This window comes from Tachyglossus aculeatus, chromosome X4 (genome assembly GCF_015852505.1).
Source record: "Tachyglossus aculeatus isolate mTacAcu1 chromosome X4, mTacAcu1.pri, whole genome shotgun sequence".
Classification (NCBI taxonomy): Eukaryota; Metazoa; Chordata; class Mammalia; order Monotremata; family Tachyglossidae; genus Tachyglossus; species Tachyglossus aculeatus.
Window position 1 is genome coordinate 36,292,645 of NC_052098.1, and position 19,329 is coordinate 36,311,973.

Here is a 19,329-nt window from a genome sequence, read left to right on the forward strand (position 1 = left end):
TTGGGAGTCAGAGGTCATGGGTTCCAATCCCAACCCCGCCACTTGTCAGCTGTGTGACTTTGGGCAAGTCATATATGTTATATATATGCATATTATATATATGCATATATGTTATATAACATAAGTGGTATATATAACACACATATATATATATATATATATATGTGTGTGTGTGTTACTATGGTATTTAAGTGTTTATTATATGCCAAACACTGTTCTAAGGCCTGGGGTAGATACAAGGTTAAATTGGACACAATCCCTATGCCACATGAGGCTCACAGACTAGGTAGAATTTAATTCCCATTTTACGGTTTAGGAAATTTAAGTACAGAAAAGTTACATCATTTGCCCAAAGTCACAGCAGGTAAGTGGCAGAGCTGGGATTAGAACCCAGTTCTTCTGACTCCCAGGCCTGTGCTCTTTCCACTAGGTCACACTGCTTCTCCTAGCCTGATTTGAGGGTTGACAGTGAATTTTGAGATTTGGGGCGAAGGACAATCTTACCATTTAATGAAAGGGGTGTTTTCTGGCAAAGAGAGATTTAGTCACATATTCAATCTGTCCCTAAATCCTGTCGGTTCAACCTTCAAAATCTCATTAAAATCCACCCTTTTCTTTCCATCCTAACTGCTACCCATGTTAATCCAAGCCCTTATCCTATCCCACCTTGATTACTGCATCAGCCTCCTTGCTGACCTTCCTGTGTCTCCCCACTCTAGTCCCTACGTCATTCTGCTGCACAGATCATTTTTCTACAAAAACGTTCCGTCCATGTTTCCACGCTCCTCAAGAACTTCCACTGGTTGCCTGTTCACCTCTGCGTCAAACAGGAACTCCTTACCATCAGCTTTAAAGCACTCAAATCACCTTGCTTCCTCCTACCTTACCTCACTGCTTTCCTACTACAGCCCAAACTGCACACTGATGCTTTAACGCTAACCTACTCACTGTACCTCGATCTTGTCTATCTCACTGCCAACCTCTTGCCCACATCTTGCCTCTGGCCTGGAACACCCTCCCCTTTATCTCAAACAGACCATCACTGTCCCCACCTGCAAAGCCTTATTGAAGGCACATCTCCTCCAAGAAGCCTTCCCCAACTAAACACTCATTTCCTCTTCTCTCATTCCCTTGTGCATCACCCTTACTCTTGAATTCGCACCCTTTTTTCACCCCTCCTTCAGCCCCACAGCACTTATGTACATATCCATAATTTATTTATGATAATAATTATGGTATATTTTAAGCACTTACTATGTGCCAAGAAATGTTCTAAGAACTGGGGTAGATACAAGGTAATCAGGTTGGACACAGTCCCTGTCCCACATGGGGCTCACAGTCTTAATCCCCATTTTACATATGAGGTCACTGAGGCACAGAGAAGTTAAGTGACTAGCCCAAGGTCACACAGAGACAAGTGGCGGATCCAGGATTAGAACCCATGTCCTCTGACTCCTAAACTCTTACCCTTAGGCCATGCTGCTTCTGTTAATTTATATTAATGTTTGTCTCCCCTTCTAGACTGTAAATTCATTGTGGGCAGGGAAGGTATCTACCAACTCTTTCACATTGTACTCTCCCAAGTGCTTAGTACAGTGCTCTGCACACGTTAAGTGCTCAACAAATATGAGGAATTGATTGAAATATGAATGATTAATTTTATTGCTTATATAACATTGCAATACTGCCCATTTCTTAATGTGGCCCCTCTTTCAAGCCCAATGATTTTAAAATAGAAACCAGATTATTTTCCCCTTTGACTTAGCCTTTATATAGTCCCCATTGCTGTAATGCCTAAGTATACTACATTGTTTCATTATTTTCTTATTCAAATCTCTCAAGCATCACAAGGAATTTCCTCTTAGTTTGTGTAATGCTGGTGTTTTGCAAACATTTCCAAATGTTAGGGTTTAATTGTTTTCTGCCTTTTTTCACTACCAATAATAGTCTTGGTATTTGAACACCTACTGGGTGCAATGCACTACACTAAACACTTAGGAAGGTATGACAGATGTGTGGCAATAGCATTTATTAATTCTCTGTGTGCCAAACATTTACTATATGCTAGGGAAAAAAATAGATGGAATGAGAATCAGTCACTTGTTCTCAAAAGACACACGGTCTAAAAATAAAGGGGGAGAGGATTGAGAATGGGCGCATAAGGAAAATAAAACTGTAAAAACACAAATGCAACCTTAAAAGAAAAAGTTAATAAGTACAACAAGAAAAATAGATGCTATATCCTGAGATATCCTCTCAGCTCAGAGTACAACAGTCATGACAGTCGTAGCCACGGCCTTCCCAATAATCTAAAAGGATGTGGAGGCATCATGACACTGGTTCATGTCTCCCAGCTTCTGCTGGTGCAGATTGGCCATGAAGCCTCAGTTGGCACAGTGGGGAAACATTGGGGGCTCCTGGCTGTGGTGTTCAGTAGTCTGGTGGGTGGGAGGGAGGCCAAGGGTGCACACTCCTCACAGGTGTTTGAGCTCCTCCCAGGCATACTAGCACAAGGCAAATGAAGACCCATTCCCTGACCCCCAAGAAGTTTATCTTCTATAAGACTATAACCATCAAAGAGCTTTTTGATTAGTATGGGTTGGAAAATGAGTTAGGAGTAGACCCTTGGCAATTTCCAAGTAAAATGACATCATGGCTTCTCCGTCTTTGGAAAGCATGTAATAGAAGCCGAAGTTTCTCTTTCGTCCCTTCATTCTTCAATTCTTCAGAGTGGCACAGATTCAGCGCAGGAGTTTTGGTGTCTTGCAAAGTTCCACACAGGTCATGGTGAATCATAGGTAAAATTAAGGGTCAGAGTGATTGAAGTAAAAACTTAACCAGACGTGCAATGCAAACAGGCAAATATTGATCATGAAATAAGAACTTGTTGTTCCAAAGACTTTTTTTTTTTACTGGAAATGAATTGAACAATGATAGCAATTATCCCTTCGTTGAAAAATTAGTACATTTAATCATGACAGACTGCAAAGATTCTAAAGCACAGAGAAGCAGCACATCCTAGTGGATTGAACATGGGCCTAAGAGTCAGAGGACCTGGGTTCTAAACCCTGCCTCCATCACTTGTCTGCTGGGCGCCCTTGGGCATGTCACTTCACTTCTCTGTGCCTCAGTTACCTCATCTGTAAAATGGGGATTAAGACTGTGAGCCCCATTTGAGGTCTGGACTTTGTCCAACCTGATTGGCTTGTATCTTTTAGTACAGTGCCTAGCACATAGTAAGTGCTTAACAAATACCATTTTGAAAAAAAACTTCTATATTTTGACACTTCACATGAACGTTAATTTATGCACCCTTCAAAATAGGGATGAATTGAATTAATTTATCTACAGTTTTTACTATTCTAAAAAAGGTTTGAATTTAAAAAATTTTGTCATTGACTCATTGTGCAAAGTAATTCCAGTAGAAAGATGGGTTACTTTGATCATATCCAGATTATGAAATAATTGTTAAAGGCATCATTTATTATGATATGATATGGAAATTAATGAAAGAACTTCAGTTTCTTTGAACTTTCTTTTTACATTCCTCCATATCTCATATGACATTCTGACATTCCTTCTACTGCTGCTAAAGCACTTAGTGGGTTTCCTGGAAATTTTTTCAATTTCCCGTGTTTTTAGTTTGATGTTATAGTCCTACTTCTGAAATAGGGTGTATCATAACCCCACAGTTAATACAGGTGCGTACAAATAGCATTTGTGATATATGAATTTGGTTTTATATTTTTAGTGATAATTAGTAGATTTCCAAAACATTCATGAGTGAGAATTTCTAGAATCAAGTTCTGCCAAGGCAGAGAAATGAGTAGTGTTAAAAATTTCATGACGTTTCATTTAATTAGTTCGAGACTACTCTTTGCCGCTGTCATACTCTCCAAGTTCCAGTTTTTCTTCCTTGTCCTTGTTTAAAAAATTTAGGTCCTCTTCACTGGCTGGAGGATCATATATAAGGATCTCAAAGCAGAAAAAAAATTCTGATTTTTGGGAAGGACTATAGTATAAAATAGGGTCAGTGAAGGACTGAATGCAGTTTTATTTTTCTGTTCTTGATTAAAATTGTCATTACTCAATAGAGCCAAACCTGTTCAATTGCATTCTTTACATCAGGCCACCTCTCTCCTCTTTAACAGCTTACACTTTCTATCTGAAAAATTATGCCTCCAGAGGCCTTAGCTTTCTTCTGCTTTGTAAGGCAGAATTGGTGCCAAGAGCTGTATTGTCAGTCTGATTTAATTTAGCACAAGTGTTTGCATCAGCTAGAAATCTTAGACGGGGAGAAGGAACCGGATTTGGAAGCCAGAAAGGCACTAGAAGTTGGAGAATCAGTTTTGTCTGTGTTTTTATGTTGGAGCTGGTGATCCCAAGGGAGCTGGGGGTGGGGGCTGTCCCAGTAGGGAGACAAATAAGCATCCCATGGGATAACGCCCAGAACCTTGGCGGTATCCTCAACTCCTCTCTCTCATTCAACCCACATATTCAATCTGTCACTAAATTCTGTCAGTTCGACTTTCACAACATTGATAAAATTCTCCCTTTTCTCTCCATCCAAACTGCTATAATGTTTATCCAAGCATTTATCCTATCATGCCTTAATTACTGTATCAGCCTCTTTGCTGACCTCCCTGCCTCCTGTCTCTCCCCACACCAGTCCATACTTCACTCTGCTGACCAGATCATTTTTCTACAGAGACCCCCAGGCCATGTTTTCCCACTTCTTAGGGACCTCCAGTGGTTGACCAACCGCCTCTTCATCAAACAGAAACTCCTTACCATCGATTTTAAAGCACTCAATCACCTTACCCCCTCCTACTTTACCTAGTGGCTTTCCTACTACAATCTAGCCTGCACACTTCACTCCTCTAATGCCAACCTACTCACTGTACCTCAATCTCACCTATCTTGCTGCCGACTCCTCACCCAAGTGCTGCTTTTGTCCTGGAATGCCCTCCTTCCTCTTATCAGAAAGACTAACACTCTCCCCACCCTCAAAGCCTTATTAAAAGCACATCTTCTCCAAGAGGGCTTCCCTAGCTAAGCCCTCATTTCCTCTTCTCCCACTCTCTTCCAGGTCATCCTTGTACTTGGATTTGCACCTCTCCCTCAGCTCCATAGCACTTATGTACGTATCTGAAATTTAGCGATTATTATTAATGTCTGCCTCCCTCTCTAGACTATAAGCTTACTGTGGGCAGGGAACATATCTACCAACTTTGTTATATGGTACTCTCCAAAGTACTTAGAACAGTGCCTTGCACACAGTTCACACATTCATAAGTATCATCATTATTGCTATTGCTATATTCATGGTTTCCCCCCCAAATCGGTAGGCATATTAATTTTAATTCTGCTTTTCCTTATCACCTAAATGTCAGTCAAGAAATATTGATTCCTATGCAATATACATATCCAATTTATTGTCAAATTCTATACCAATGCAACCAAATCAAGTAAAAGAATAGTTAACTTCTGGACCTTGCCTAAATGCACCTTGGCTGCCTCTGACGGGCAACCAACCAGCTTCCCTTCACTCACTGAGACTTAGAGGCTGCAGTTCAGTAATCTTTCCAAGAATAAGGAGAAGACTGTGTAGAGCTGATCCCTTTTTCCTTTCAGAGAATTATGGATAGGGAGCTCTCCTCTTCCCCATTTGGTACTGTTGCAGCAGAGTTCTGTTATTGAGTGGGGAAGAGAAGAAGAAGAAAAAAAGAAGATGATGATGAAGAATTAAATTACAGGTGAGTAATTTCTAGTCCTTTCTTGCTTCACAGGTTGTCTGATTGCAGTGATCTTTTTTTCCCTGCAAGATCTCAGCAAATAGTGGCCCCTTATGGGCTAGACAGGTGCTCAGCAAAGCGTCTGATGCTAGAGAGCACTTTGCAAAGGATTGACGAGGCTGAAAGACATGTATTATTGTGCACCTGGATTCCCCTGTTACATCGGAGTGGGCCATAAAAGTCTCTCTAAAAAGCAGTAGCCTTAAAAAATAACAATGAGGCAGACAGAGATTGTGCTTGTTCTCTACTAAAACTTCCTTATGAGTAAATGTCTATTTTTGCAGTAGAGCTAAACCTTAAAAATAGCACCCATCAGATGATTTTCCATATGTTAAAAGTTGTATACCTTATAATATCTTAAATGCTTTCAGGATCAGCATACTGTTCTTTTTATGCAAGTTTTGAATTTGTCTTTTCTAAATGTAACCTCTGTCCCCTTTAATGTACTAGATCTTTACCATCAATGAGATTTCCTTTAGCCAAGACCTGAGAGACTCTGGCTGCTGAAAAATTCATTAATATTTGGCTGGTTGAATTTTCTTCCTGTAGCGATTGTTTATTCTTTTTGTGGCTGGAAGCAATTAGTGAGAACAGTCACAGTTGCAGCTGTTAGATACTATAAGCTCCAGCAGAGATCATAAAAAGCCAAGTGTGCATTTAGAATCTGTATTTGGATTGTTCAAATAGGGGATTCTTCAGTGTATGTCACATTGGCAACTAAGAATTTGATTGTGAACTCTCAAGCCAAATCCTGTATACAGGATGACATCCCCACCATGATCAATTAAATACCATACTTGCTTGTTTGCAGCCAGAGCAAAGGTGTTTATTCTGGTGCTGAAAATGACTTGGGTAGTTTCATTCACCCTTACGCTCTCATTTAAACCCCAGCGTGACTCATCTCCAGACATGATACTGTTCTCTCAGTGATAGTTTCCTCCTTACTTTCATTTTCCACTTTGTGTGTTTACTCAAATTTGTTCATTTTTATGGTATTTGTTAAGCGCTTACTATATGTCAAGCACTGTTCTAAGGGTTGGGATAGGTACGAGTTTATTAGGTTGGGCACAGTCCCTGTCCAACATGGGGCTCAAAGTCTAAGTAGGAGGGAGGAGGATTTTATCCCCATTTTGCAGTTGAGGAAACTGAGGCACAGGTAAGTTAAGTGACTTGCCCAAGGTCACACAGCAAGCAGTTGGCATAGCCGGGAGTCCTCTGACTCTCAGGCCGTTGTTCTTTCCTCTAGACCATGCTGCTCTTAACTAGGTGGGTGACAATGAATAATATTACTAGCGTGTTTTGTATATGCAGCAGTTGACTGCTGGGAAGCAGCGTCAGAAGGCAGGTCAGCCTGGGATATACCAGTCAGATATGGGGTAGCTATCTTAGAGTAGAGGCTTCAGGAAGATCATTACACTAAGAAGGGGGGAGGAAAACAGTGCCAGGCACAGTGGATAAAAAAAAAAATGCAGCAGTGCGGCAAGGGGCAATCTTTACATGCAACTGACATAGAAGGAGCTCTCCATCCCACATTGCTTTTATCAGCCACGCCCACCTGCCCTGACACTATCTCACTGTGGATAGCTTCATCTTTAAACTCAAGAATAACTTCCGAACAGGCGGAAGATACTGTGTTGGTTGAAGTGACCTGTAGTGCCTGGTTAATAATGACAATAATAATTATTATGGCATTTAAGTGCTTACCATTTGCCAAGCCTAGTACTGTACAAACCACTGGGATCGATACAAGATAACAAGGTTGGACACAGTCCCTGTTGCACATAGGGCTTGCAGTCTAAGTAGGAGGGAGAACAGTTACTGCAACCCCAGTTTATAGGGGAGTAAACTGAGGCACAGAGAACTAAGTGACTTGCCCAAGGTCACACAGAAAGCAGTTGGCAGAGCTGGAATTAGAATCCAGGCCCTCTGATTCCTAGGCCCTTGCTCTTTCCCCTAGGCTATGCTACGTCCCTCTTGAGTGTCAACTTATTCAGTGTGCACTGTGCTAAGTACTTAGAAGAGTACAAAAAAGGGAAAGACATAACTCCAGTCCTCAGGGAGTTAAAAATTTAGTGGGGTAGACTGGTAGACACAAATTATATCACTACACTGTAAGGTCCCTGAGGGCAGGGATCCCATAAATGATGCAAATAAATACCATTTATTACTGTACAATTAATGGGAGCAGGAGAAAAAAAAAACAATTTACAGGTGTTTGTAGGAATATGGCCTGGTAGATTAATGCAAATTAACATAGTTTGAAATATTCAGAAGGGCTAAGGATAGGTATGTAAACGAATGTTCAGAGTGGTTATTGGATTAACATGATAATGGGGAGAGCTATGATTTGACAGATTTGAAAGGGGAGGGAATTCCAAGCAAAAGGGAGGATTGAGAACAAGGGGTCAGAGGATGGAGAGTTAAGAGCAAACATAGTAAAAAAAAATGTGTGAAGTATGATGTGTGATATGGGTGAGGTGGAAGGAAAGAGCTGATAAGTAAGAAGAGTAGAATTGATGGAGTGCCTTGAAGCTAATGGTAAAGAGATTCTGCTTCAGGGCTTTAATGTGGAGAAAGAAGGAAGAGTGACCATTGGAGGTATGTGGGGATGTGCTGAATGACATTTTAGATAGAAGACCTAGGGAGTGTAGGATAGAGGGAAGAGACTGGGGCAGGGCCACTAATAAGAGGCTAATACAGTGGTCTAGTTGGGTAGTATTTTCTTTGTGAAGACTCTTGAGACACTAAACCCAGATTTCAGAAAGTCAAACTGGACAATGAAGTCGATCTATTTTCTTTCTTTTTTCCTTTTTTTTTTTTTTTTACAAAATGCTGTATAATTTTTTTGCAGCCTTGTGAGGGAGGCTGTTCTTATTAGCTTCATGTACAAGGAAATGGCCTCATAGAAGAATAGGCTAATGTAGTCAAAGTCATCAGCAAGATGCAGATTACAATGCACAAATCCTCCACTTCTGGGCAATTATTCACTCAGTCACTTTGTGAAATGTGGCCTAATGGAAAGAGCATGGGCCAGGGGAACAAAGGACCTGGGTTGTAATCCTGGCTCTGCCAGTTGCTTGCTGTGTGTGACCTTGGGCATGCCATTTAAATTCTTTGTGCCTCAGTACCTCATCTGTAAAATGGGGATTTAATCCTCCTCCCTCCAACGTAGATTGTAAACCCTACGTGGCAAAGGAACTGTGGCCAACCTGATTATACTGAATCTATCCCAGCACTTAGTAAAGTGCTTGTCACATAGTGAGGGCTAAACAAATATCATAAAAAATGACATTATGAAATGTTGGAATCTTTCAACACATTCTGCCTCTCATGTGTTTTACCTCAGGAAATATTCATGAGAATCTCAAGCAACAAAATGAAAAAAGAGTTTCCACTGCTTTCCAAAAAAAATTAATACATTTATAGAAATGGAAAGCTTACATTTTTATATCAATTTTCAGACAGGCCTTATGCTACAATTCTAGGAAATGAATGGACTGGGAGTATAGTACTCTTTGTGGTAGTTCTAGTTACACTTTAATTTTTAAATCTATATAAAGTCCAAGTGGAATTAACTCTACCACGCCTCGAGTTAGGGAGACAGCCACACCATTCCTCCCCCTCGTTCACCAAGCGCTTAGTACAGTGCTCTGCTCACAGTAAGTGCTCAATAAATGCGATTGAATGACTATTGATGAAAATGAGCAGCGAGGGCATAAGTGATCACTCTTCATTCCTCCCCCTCCCCCTTCCTGGTTATCCCATCAGTCACCTCAGTGCTCACCTGTTTTTGTTATTTCTTTATCCATTTGGTTGACTTATATACGATGCAGCATGACACAGTTGGAAAAAAGATGGGCTTGAGGGTCAGGGGACCTGGGTTTTAATCCCAGCTTAGCCGCCTGCTTGCTGTGTGACCCTGGAAAATTTGCTTACCTTCTCCATGCCCCAGTTTCCTCATCTGTAAAATGATGATTCAATTCCTGTTCTCCTTCCTAATCAAGCTCTGAGCCCCCTGTGGAACAGGGACTTTGTTCGGTCTGCTTATCATGTTTTTACCCCAGTGCTTAATATAATGCTTGGCACATAGTAAGTGCTTGACAAATTCCCAATTATTATTATTATTATCATTGTTAATAATAATGATGATAATAGTGGCATTTGTTAAGCGCTTATTACGTGTCAAGCACTGTACTAAGCACTGGGGTAGATGCAAGCAAATCGGGTTGGACACAGCCCCCGCCCCACCTGGGGCTCACAGTCTTAATCCCCATGGCACAGATGAGGAAACTGAGGCACAGAGAAGTGAAGTGACTTGCCCAAGGTCACACAGCAGACATATGGTGGAGTCAGGATTAGAACCCTGGTCCTTTTGATACCCAGGCCTGTGCTCTATCCACTAGGCCATGCTGCTTCTCTATTATTACTATTCTCACACACATTCAACTATTACATATTCATCATTTTGTCTGCTTGTTTGCCTCAGGCTAACTCCTTGAGTATAGGCATCACATGTTGTATTTCTGAGATTGTCCAAGTGTCTAAGGCAGTTTTTGGCGCAGAGTAGGCACTCAATAAATACTGATGATCAGTCAGTCAATCACAAAGTTAACTGTTGAAACTTGGACTGATGGTAAATCATTATGAGAATCTACTTGTGATATTAAAACCACAGTGAAGAGAATGCATATGAAAGCTTATTCTAAAAATTAAATCCTACAGTTTATATAAATTTCAGAATTCTAAAATGAAATAGACTTTATTTCAATAACTTCTGAGGTTGTCCATTGTAAAAAAAAGAGGTCACGTGTGGCTTTCAAACCAATGTGGGGTCCACAGTCCAGGGACAATCCCTCATGCCTACACAGCCTGATTTTTGTTGTGCTTTTGTGTTGGTTGTAGGTCCTGGCATTATTTTTACTTTTTCCTCCTTGATTCCTTATTGTCCTAAAGTTTCTGCTCAAAAAAGAACCACCTTTGCTTGATTTTAGTGCACCATGCTGATCTGTCTGCTTCAATTGTCTTTCAGTTTTCAGTTGAAATGTAGTGTTGTCTCAAGGTATACTTCACTGCAACCTTAAAATTAGAACCCCTTGTTTTTGAATGCCTAATTTCAGCTTGAATAATAAAAATAATGATGATAATAATAATGACATTTGTTAATAATGATGGCATTTATTAAGCACTTACTATGTGCAAAGCACTGTTCTAAGCGCTGGGGAGGTTAGAAGGTGATCAGGTTGTCCCATGGGGGGCTCACAGTCTTCATCCCCATTTTACAGATGAGGGAACTGAGGCACAGAGAAGTTAAGTGACTTGCCCAAAGTCACACAGCTGACAATTGGCAGAGCAGGATTTGAACCCATGATCTCTGACTCCCAAGCCCATGCTCTTTCCACTGAGTCATGCTGCTTCTTTGTATCAATCAGTGGTATTTATTAAGCACTTAATATGTGCAGAGCACCATGCTAAGCACTCGGGAGAGTACAATACAACAGAAGTGCCAGACATGCTCTCTATCCAGAATGAGCTTACAGTCTAGGGTGGGGGGAATAGACATTGATAGGAATAAAGTAATTTATAATATACCGCTCAAAGATATGTACATAAGTGCTTTGGGGTTGGGGGTGGGGCAAATATCAAATGTCTAAAAGTCACAGATCCAAGTTCGTAGACAATGCAGAAGGGAGAGCAAGCTGCAGAAGAGGGCTAAATTGGGAAAGGCTTAATTGGGAACTTTATTAGTGATTTGAAGGTGGAGAGAGTGGTGTCTGGCATTTGTGGAGGGGGAGGGAGTTGCAGGCTAGGGGGAAGATGTGGGAAAGGGGTTGGCAGAGATTTAGATGAGACTGGGCCACCGTGAGTAAGCTGGTGTTAGAGGAGCGGAGTGTGTGGGCTGAACTGTAGTAGATCAGTGAGGTGAGATAGGATGGGGCAAGCTGATTGAGTACTTTAAAGCCAAAGGTAAGGAGTTTGTGTTTGATGCGGAGGTGGATTGGCAGCCATTGGAGCTTCTTGAGGAGTGGGGAGACATGGAGTGTACGTTTTTATTGATAAATGATCCATGCAGCAGAGTGAAGTATGGATTGGAATGGGGAGACAGGAGGCTGGGAGGTGGAGATTTTAGTGATTGACAATATGTGAGTTAAAGGAGGGAGATCAGGATAATAAGGATAATGCGTGTTTGTGAGCAAGGAAGATGGTGTTGTCAACAGTGATAGGAAGGTTAGGGAGAAGAGAGAGTTAGGGAGGGAAGGTCAGAAGTTCACTTTTGGACATGTTGCATTTGAGGTGTCAGCAGAACATTAAGCAGAGATATCCTGAATGCAGAGATGGGGAGAGGTCAGGGCTGTAGGTGTAGATTTGGGAGCCTCTTGAATAGAGATGGTAGCTGAAGCATGGGGGTGTTTGAGCTCCCCTAGGGAGTGGGTATAGATGGAGAACAGAAGGGAACCCAGAACTGAACCTTGAGGGACCCCTACAGTAAGGGTGTTGGGCGAGGGGAGCAGAAAAGGAACTAGTGAAAGAGACCAAGGCATAGTCTTTTCACACAGCTGACAAGTGGCAGAGATGGGATTAGAACCCACGACCTCTGACTCCCAAGCCCGTGCTCTTTCCACTAGGCCATGCTGATTATGTTAGTCCTCTCCACTCTTGGCCCTCTCTAATAAATTCCACTTTCTCATCATTTTCTCTCTCCTTTCCATATGCCCATAATGAAAAACACTAAATAAACTAAGCCCCTGCCTCCCTCTCCCCCCAAATCTGGTGGCAGGTGAGACAAAATTTCTAAAATACCATTTCCCTGAAACCAAGTGGGTACTCCTGTTTCCACCCAGAAGACTTGTTTTCTTTAGGACAGTTAGCAAGTTCTCCCAAGGAATTCTCACAATGCAGTCATTCTGCCCATGAAGCAGGCACAGCTCCTTCACTGGATGAGCTGTGGGGAGAGGACTGTCAAGTACCTCTCCTGGAGTCTAGAGGGTGTATTGCTGAACAACCTAGTGATAGAACTGGATTCAAAGGTTTTGGGGTTTTTTTTTGCCTTGGGGATTGAATTGGAATGTTTAGGGGTTGCCTTGATGTGCGGAGAATTCTAAAGTTCTGCCAGTGGCATGTAAGATTTCCCATTTGCCATTAAGACCCTTCAAAGAACAAAGGTCACCCTAAGGAATACTCACTGCCTACATGAGTCAAGGATGCATTTATGGAATTTGTGCTGCAGATAGGATTCATTCTCACAGATTAATCTCATTCCCTGTCTGAGAGCCATCTGCCTCATGGGCGGAGGGAAATAGGCGTCTGTTCAAATCTGCAGAGCTGCCACCTGGAGCTCTTATCAAATAGTGTTTCCAAATGTAGGCTCCGATGTCTTCGTGCCCAAACTGTAGTATTATAGATTCCAGGGTCCTCCACACGGTAATTAAGAATCCAGGCTAAAGTAATTTGCTTCACAGCTGTGTGGTTCATGGAAGAAAGCTAATAGAAATCCTGGATGTCCGAATTAGGTACGCTTAGGCTATGCAAAGTATACTTGTGTCCATTTTGAGCTTTTGGTTTCTGGGCTGTGGTTGGCAAATCTGAATTTTCAAGTGGTTGAATCTGAGACTCAGAAGACATATTAATGAAATCTTACCAGATCATGTATTAGATGTGTCTGCCCCCCTCCATTGCTGATCCCAGCTGATCCTCACTATCCTCCTCGCTCGGATGCCATGCTGCCTCATCTGTGTCATCAAGGGACCTCCATCGCAACTCGCCTTCCATCATCCCGGTGGGACGAAAGGAAGTAGCTGCAGCTTGGTATCCCCTTCACTAAACCTCAGGAAGACTGTAGCTGCTACTGCTGCTATAGTTGTAATTGTGGACTTGGAGCTGCAAAGAGCCTGAAATTCTGCTCCTCCTGCCACGGAACCCTATTCATGTTTGGTTTTTGTCTTTATGTTCTCAGTGTTATGTTTAACCTCTCCTTATGTGTCTACTGCCAGTCCCCACTTCCCCTTTTTATTTTTAGATTGTGAGCCTCTCGTTGCATTCCCACTTGTGTATTCTTTTCCAGTGTTTTTTATTTCTTTTTTTTTCAAATGGTATTTGCTAAGGGCTCACTATGTAACAGGCACTGTACTAAGTGCTGGGCTGGAGATGAGCTAATCAGGTTGGACACAATTAACATCCCACATGGGACTTACAATCTTAATCCTCATTTTACAGATGAGGTCACTGAGGCACAGAGAATCTAAATGACTTGTCCAAGGTCACACAGCAGACAAGTGGTAAAGCCAGGATTATTACCTGGGTCCTTCTGATTTCCAGGTCTATGCTCTTTCCACTAGGCCTTGCTGCTTCTCTAGTGCTTGGTATGTGCTCTGCACACAGTAAGCACTTAGTAAATATCATTACTATTAGTAGAAGGGAAACAAGTAAGTTAGACCCTCTTTTTCTTAATCTTCAATTCCATTCGTGCTTTTCCACTCATTATTTGCAATTAATCCCTCAATTAGCAAACCACTTTTGCTAGCCATATTCTGTACTTTAGATTGATTGATTGATTGATCTCCTCCTCTAGACTGTAAGCTCATTGTGGGTAGGGAATGTGTCTGTTAAATTGTTGTGTTGTACTCTCAAGTACTTAGTACAGTGCTGTGCGCACAGTAAGGGCTCAATGAATACTATTGATTAATTGACTGATTGAAGTGTCTCACTCAACCATAGTATGCAAACTGAATCCAGGCAACAGGAAGGAAATCCATCAGTCAATAGTGATTATTCAGTGCTTACTGTGTGCAGAGCACTGTAGACATGATCCCTACCCACGTGTCCATGTGGAGGGACAGACATTAAAATAGATGATGGATAGGGAAAATAGTAGGGAATAAGAATATTTACATACCTGTTGTGGGGCTGGGGTGAGTATCAAAGTGCTTAAGGAGTACACAGCCAATTGTATAGTTGACACAGAGGGGAGGATGGATAGAGAAAATGAGGGCTTACTCTGGGAAGGCCTCTTGGAGGAGATGTGATTTTAGGAGGGGTTTGAAGGTGAGAAGAATGGTGGACTGTCAGATACAAAGGGAGAAGGAGTTCCAGGTCAAATGAAGAATGTGAGCAAGGGGCCAATGGTGGCAATTATTTCTCTATGTCCTTCTATGGTCCCAACCTAGAAAAGGGGACTTTGGGGAAATCCTTCAGTTTTTCCAACTCCTGGCATCCTGGCTGGTGTGGTACCCTTCTCTTCTGAGGAGCAGTGTGGTCTAATGGATAGAGCACGGGCCTGAAAGTCAGGACTTGAGTTCTAATCCCAGCTCTGCCACTTGTCTGCTGTGTGACCTTGGGCAAGCCACTTAACTTTTCTGTGCCTCAGTTATCTCATCTGTAAAATGGGGATTAAGACTGTGAGCCCCATGTGGGAAAGAGACTGTGTCCAACCTGATTAGCTTGTATTTAACGCAGAGCTTAAAACAGTGCTTGACACACAGTAAGTGTTTAGAACAGTGCTTTGCACATAGTAAGCACTTAATAAATGCTATTATTATTAACAAATGCTATAGTTATTATTATTGTTATAAGAGAGTATAGGTGTTTTCCAATTTGTTCCCCCCTGCTCCTTCACTCTCTTCAAGTGTTGCTTCCATACCACACTCCCTCTGACTGAGGCATTGCCTGATGATGAGAATTTATTGCCCAGAAAGTATGGCAATCAATCAAGCATGTTTATTGAGCACTTACCGTGTGGAGAGAACTTACTAAGTGCCTGGGAGAGTGTAATATAACAGAATTGGTAGACAAGTTCCCTAACCATGAGGAGTTTACAGTCTATAGTGAGCTTATGGTCTGTAGCATCTACAGTCTATGGCATCATTTGTGGCACGGAAACTGGCCAGGTTTGGGGTGATTGTATGTCCTAATGAAGAATGGCTCTTGGAAATGGGGTTTGAATCCACCTTGTTTTGGAGAAGTCTTTCCTTACCAAAACAATAACTGGAGGTGGGAGGAAGGATGGTTTTACAGTTAGACAGTCATTGGGATCAGGTTTTCCAAATCTACCCAAAGGAAGATGTACTGATGATGTTGCACTGGCCCCTGAAACAACTGCCATGGCCTGTATATTCCCTGCTCAGGTGCTCTAGCAATTTCACAGTGGAGGACCCCTGTAGCTTTTTTGTTTTGGTTTGGTTTGGTTGTTACTCTTGTTTATTTGTATTTTCTTGCTTCTTGTTTGTTATTTTTCCCCTGGTTTTCACAGGAAAGTTTCAAAGACCCTACCTCCCCCAACCTGTACTGAGCCAACCTGAGTATCTTAGCAAAATAGATGAGGGCACAGTGTCACCCGAGATGTTCTGGTCAGGTCCGTTCAGGTCTTTGAGATGTTCTGTTCTGTGACCACAGACTGTATCCCTTCTTCCTACCAGCTCTCTTCCAATGGGTGCCAATAGACACAGAAGGACAGGGTGAATGAGTTTGGATGGCATAGGCCAATCATCACCATTCCTGCACAAACAGCTTCTCCAAATTAAGCCTCCTGTCTACTTGCTCTATTGAACTTTCCCAAATTGCTTAATATGCACACAGTAAAGACTAAAAATATACCACTGACTGGTAAAGGTTCAGAAAAGTTGAACTATTGTATTATTGATGGCGGCGGTTGTTCCGGATGGCCACCAAGTTTCCAGGCGACTAAAGAATTAGTCAAACAGCATGTGGCTGCCGAAAGTTTTAATAGAGTTTTATTGGTAAGGCCAAAGACCGAATAGGGGGTAATGCACCCGGTGGGCTCATTTCCTTAAGGGAAAAGGCCCCAAAGACCGAATAGGGGGGAACGCACCCGGCGGGCTCATTTCCTTAAGGGAAAAGGCCCCGAGTGTCTGATACAGCGGGCTTATATACCGCTGTTGCTGATCACAGTGATTGGTAGATTTGAAAACAGTTGGGACTGGATTGGTGCAGATTTGGTACAGATTTGGTGCAGAGCTGGGAGGAGTCTATCACCTTATTTGGTTTGGTTCCTGGACCCAGCCAGTGGGCTGCGGGGTCTAAGGCCCATACAAAATATGGCAACAGAACCGCGTACGTTCAAACAATATCTGCAATCTTTCCATGGTGCATGGGGGGCCCCCATCATTATCATGAACAAAGTGTGCAAGATAGTCTCAATGATACACTCAGAGATGCATTCTTCTGTTGGCAGCATCATTTTCAAATCAAAGAACAACTCTCCTGTGGAATCTTAGTTAAGCAAAAGCCAAATGTATATCAAATTTGAATATTTGCAACAATTTTCTAAGACAGGCACCTCATGGCATCAACAGGAAGCCAGTTGCCATACAATATAAAGAGTACATATGCTTCCCATTGCATATGCTTGCATGAAGTTCATCTGAACTGATGGGGGAGGAGGAAGGGGAGAAGGAGGAGTGGAGCTGAAATATAAATTTTAAAAGCTGAGGGAAAGAGTGAGCCTGGTACTTGGTTCCTCTCTCCTGACTGGAGCCCGTGCTCAGGGACTATGCGTAAGACTTGGAGTTTGCGTGGGAAGCTGGTTGGAGCCTGGCCTGGTGTAGATTCATTATACCCACTCCCAAACTCCACTCAAGTAAGAAGGAGTGTGGCTGTAGGCAGAGGGAAGAACCGATGGAGCTGAAATGTAAAAGGAAGAACTAGAAAGTCACTGCATTCCTGATTATTGTATGCCATCTACTGTTGTCTGAAACTATCTCCCAAATGTCCAGCACTATGCCAAATCATTTGAGATTTTTCTTCATTGTGTCTTAAAAGCATTCCTTCTTTCTATCTTGTTTGCATCCTGTTTACAGTTTCATTATTACAGCTCCCCAGGGTGTAATTGTTTGAGTATCCTGCTGTCATCCATTCTCCTTTATATAGCCTGCCCAGGCAAGGTGGGATGTGATAAGAGATTCTTCAGTAATAGTAGTCTGACAGCATTCCAGCATTCCTTGTGATCCTCCCTTGTCACTTCATTCAATTGTATTTATTGAGCACTTACTGTGTGCAAAGCAAAGTATTAAGCGCTTGGAAAGTACAATCCACTTGATTAGTATTGTCTGTAGGATGGCCTTTGAAGTCTCACAGCCGTAAAGAAGATTGGATAAAATTGCCTTGCTGACCTTCAGTTTGGTCTGAATTTTGATGCCAGCTTCCTGAGGGCGGGGATCTTGTCTATCAGCTCTCTCCAAAGCTTTAGTATAGTGCTCTGCACACAGTAAACACTCACTAAATAGCATTGATTGATCACACAATGTCCCAGTGGTCATCCTAGCATTATCAATTTCTTGGTTGTAAGTATGTGGGGTGGTTTCTGGTACACAATCTCAGTCAAATTCAGACTAATCATCTTCCAAAAGAGATCTGCTGTTGCTGAGTCGTGTATCATAATTATTTGCTCATTGTCTTAGGTGTGTGCTTCCAGAGACCAAACAGCAGTGCATGAGTGATCCAGTCATCTTTGTCGCAGGCCCGAATCCAACTTTCAGATTCCTCGAACTAGGTATGTGAAATGAGTTGAAAAGGAGCTGACAGTACACAGCTCTGCTTTGTCTGTTGGTGCTGGGGAAAGTAACTGATAAGACTCAATCAGTTCAGATGGAACCAGCCAAATCATCCTTGTCATACTTTTAGTATCTTGATAAACTTTTCAGAGCAGCCAAACCTTTTCAGTAGTTGCCAAAGTCCAGCCCTGGTGATAGTGTTAAATGCTTTTGGGAAGCAGCACTATGGGAAGAAGCACTATGGGAAGCCGCATGGCTCAGTGGAAAGAGCACGGGTTTGGGAGTCCGAGGTCATGGGTTCTAATCCCAGCTCCACCACTTGTCAGCTGTGTGACTTTGAGCAAGTCACTTAACTTCTCTGTGCCTCAGTTACCTCATCTGTAAAATGGGGATTAAGACTGTGAGCACATGTGGGACAGGGACTGTGTCCAACCTGATTAATTTATATTTACCCCAGCACTTAGAACAGTGCCTGGCACATAGTAAGTGCTTAACAAATACCATTAAAAAAAATAGATGGATGCATGTTTAAAACTGGCTGCATCGATTGTGTTTGTGAGAGATGAAAAAGACAGATACAATTGGAGGGCCCCCATATGCAGCAGCAGCAACAGTACCCACAGTAGCTTTCCCCTTGCACCCAGCAACAAACTAAGCCCTCCTGTGCCCCACAAAAAAAAATCCCAACCCAACAATGTCTTGGTGTTTCTATTAATCACTTTGGCGTCCATTAGCTCCTAACTCTGCTTGTCTCCTGCTCCCAGAAATCAGTCCTAACCCCGTTGGCTCCTCCATGACCATAACCTGATTTGTCCCAATCAATCAGTTGATCAATCAATGGTATTTATTGAGCATTTAGTATGTACATATGAGAAGCACCGTGGCTCAGTGGCAAGAGCACTGGCTTGGGAGTCAGAGGTCATGGGTTCTAATGCCGACTCTGCCACATGTCTGCTGTGTGACCTTGGGCAAGTCACTTAACTTCTCTGAGCCTGTTACCTCATCTGTAAAATGGGGATTAAGACTGTGAG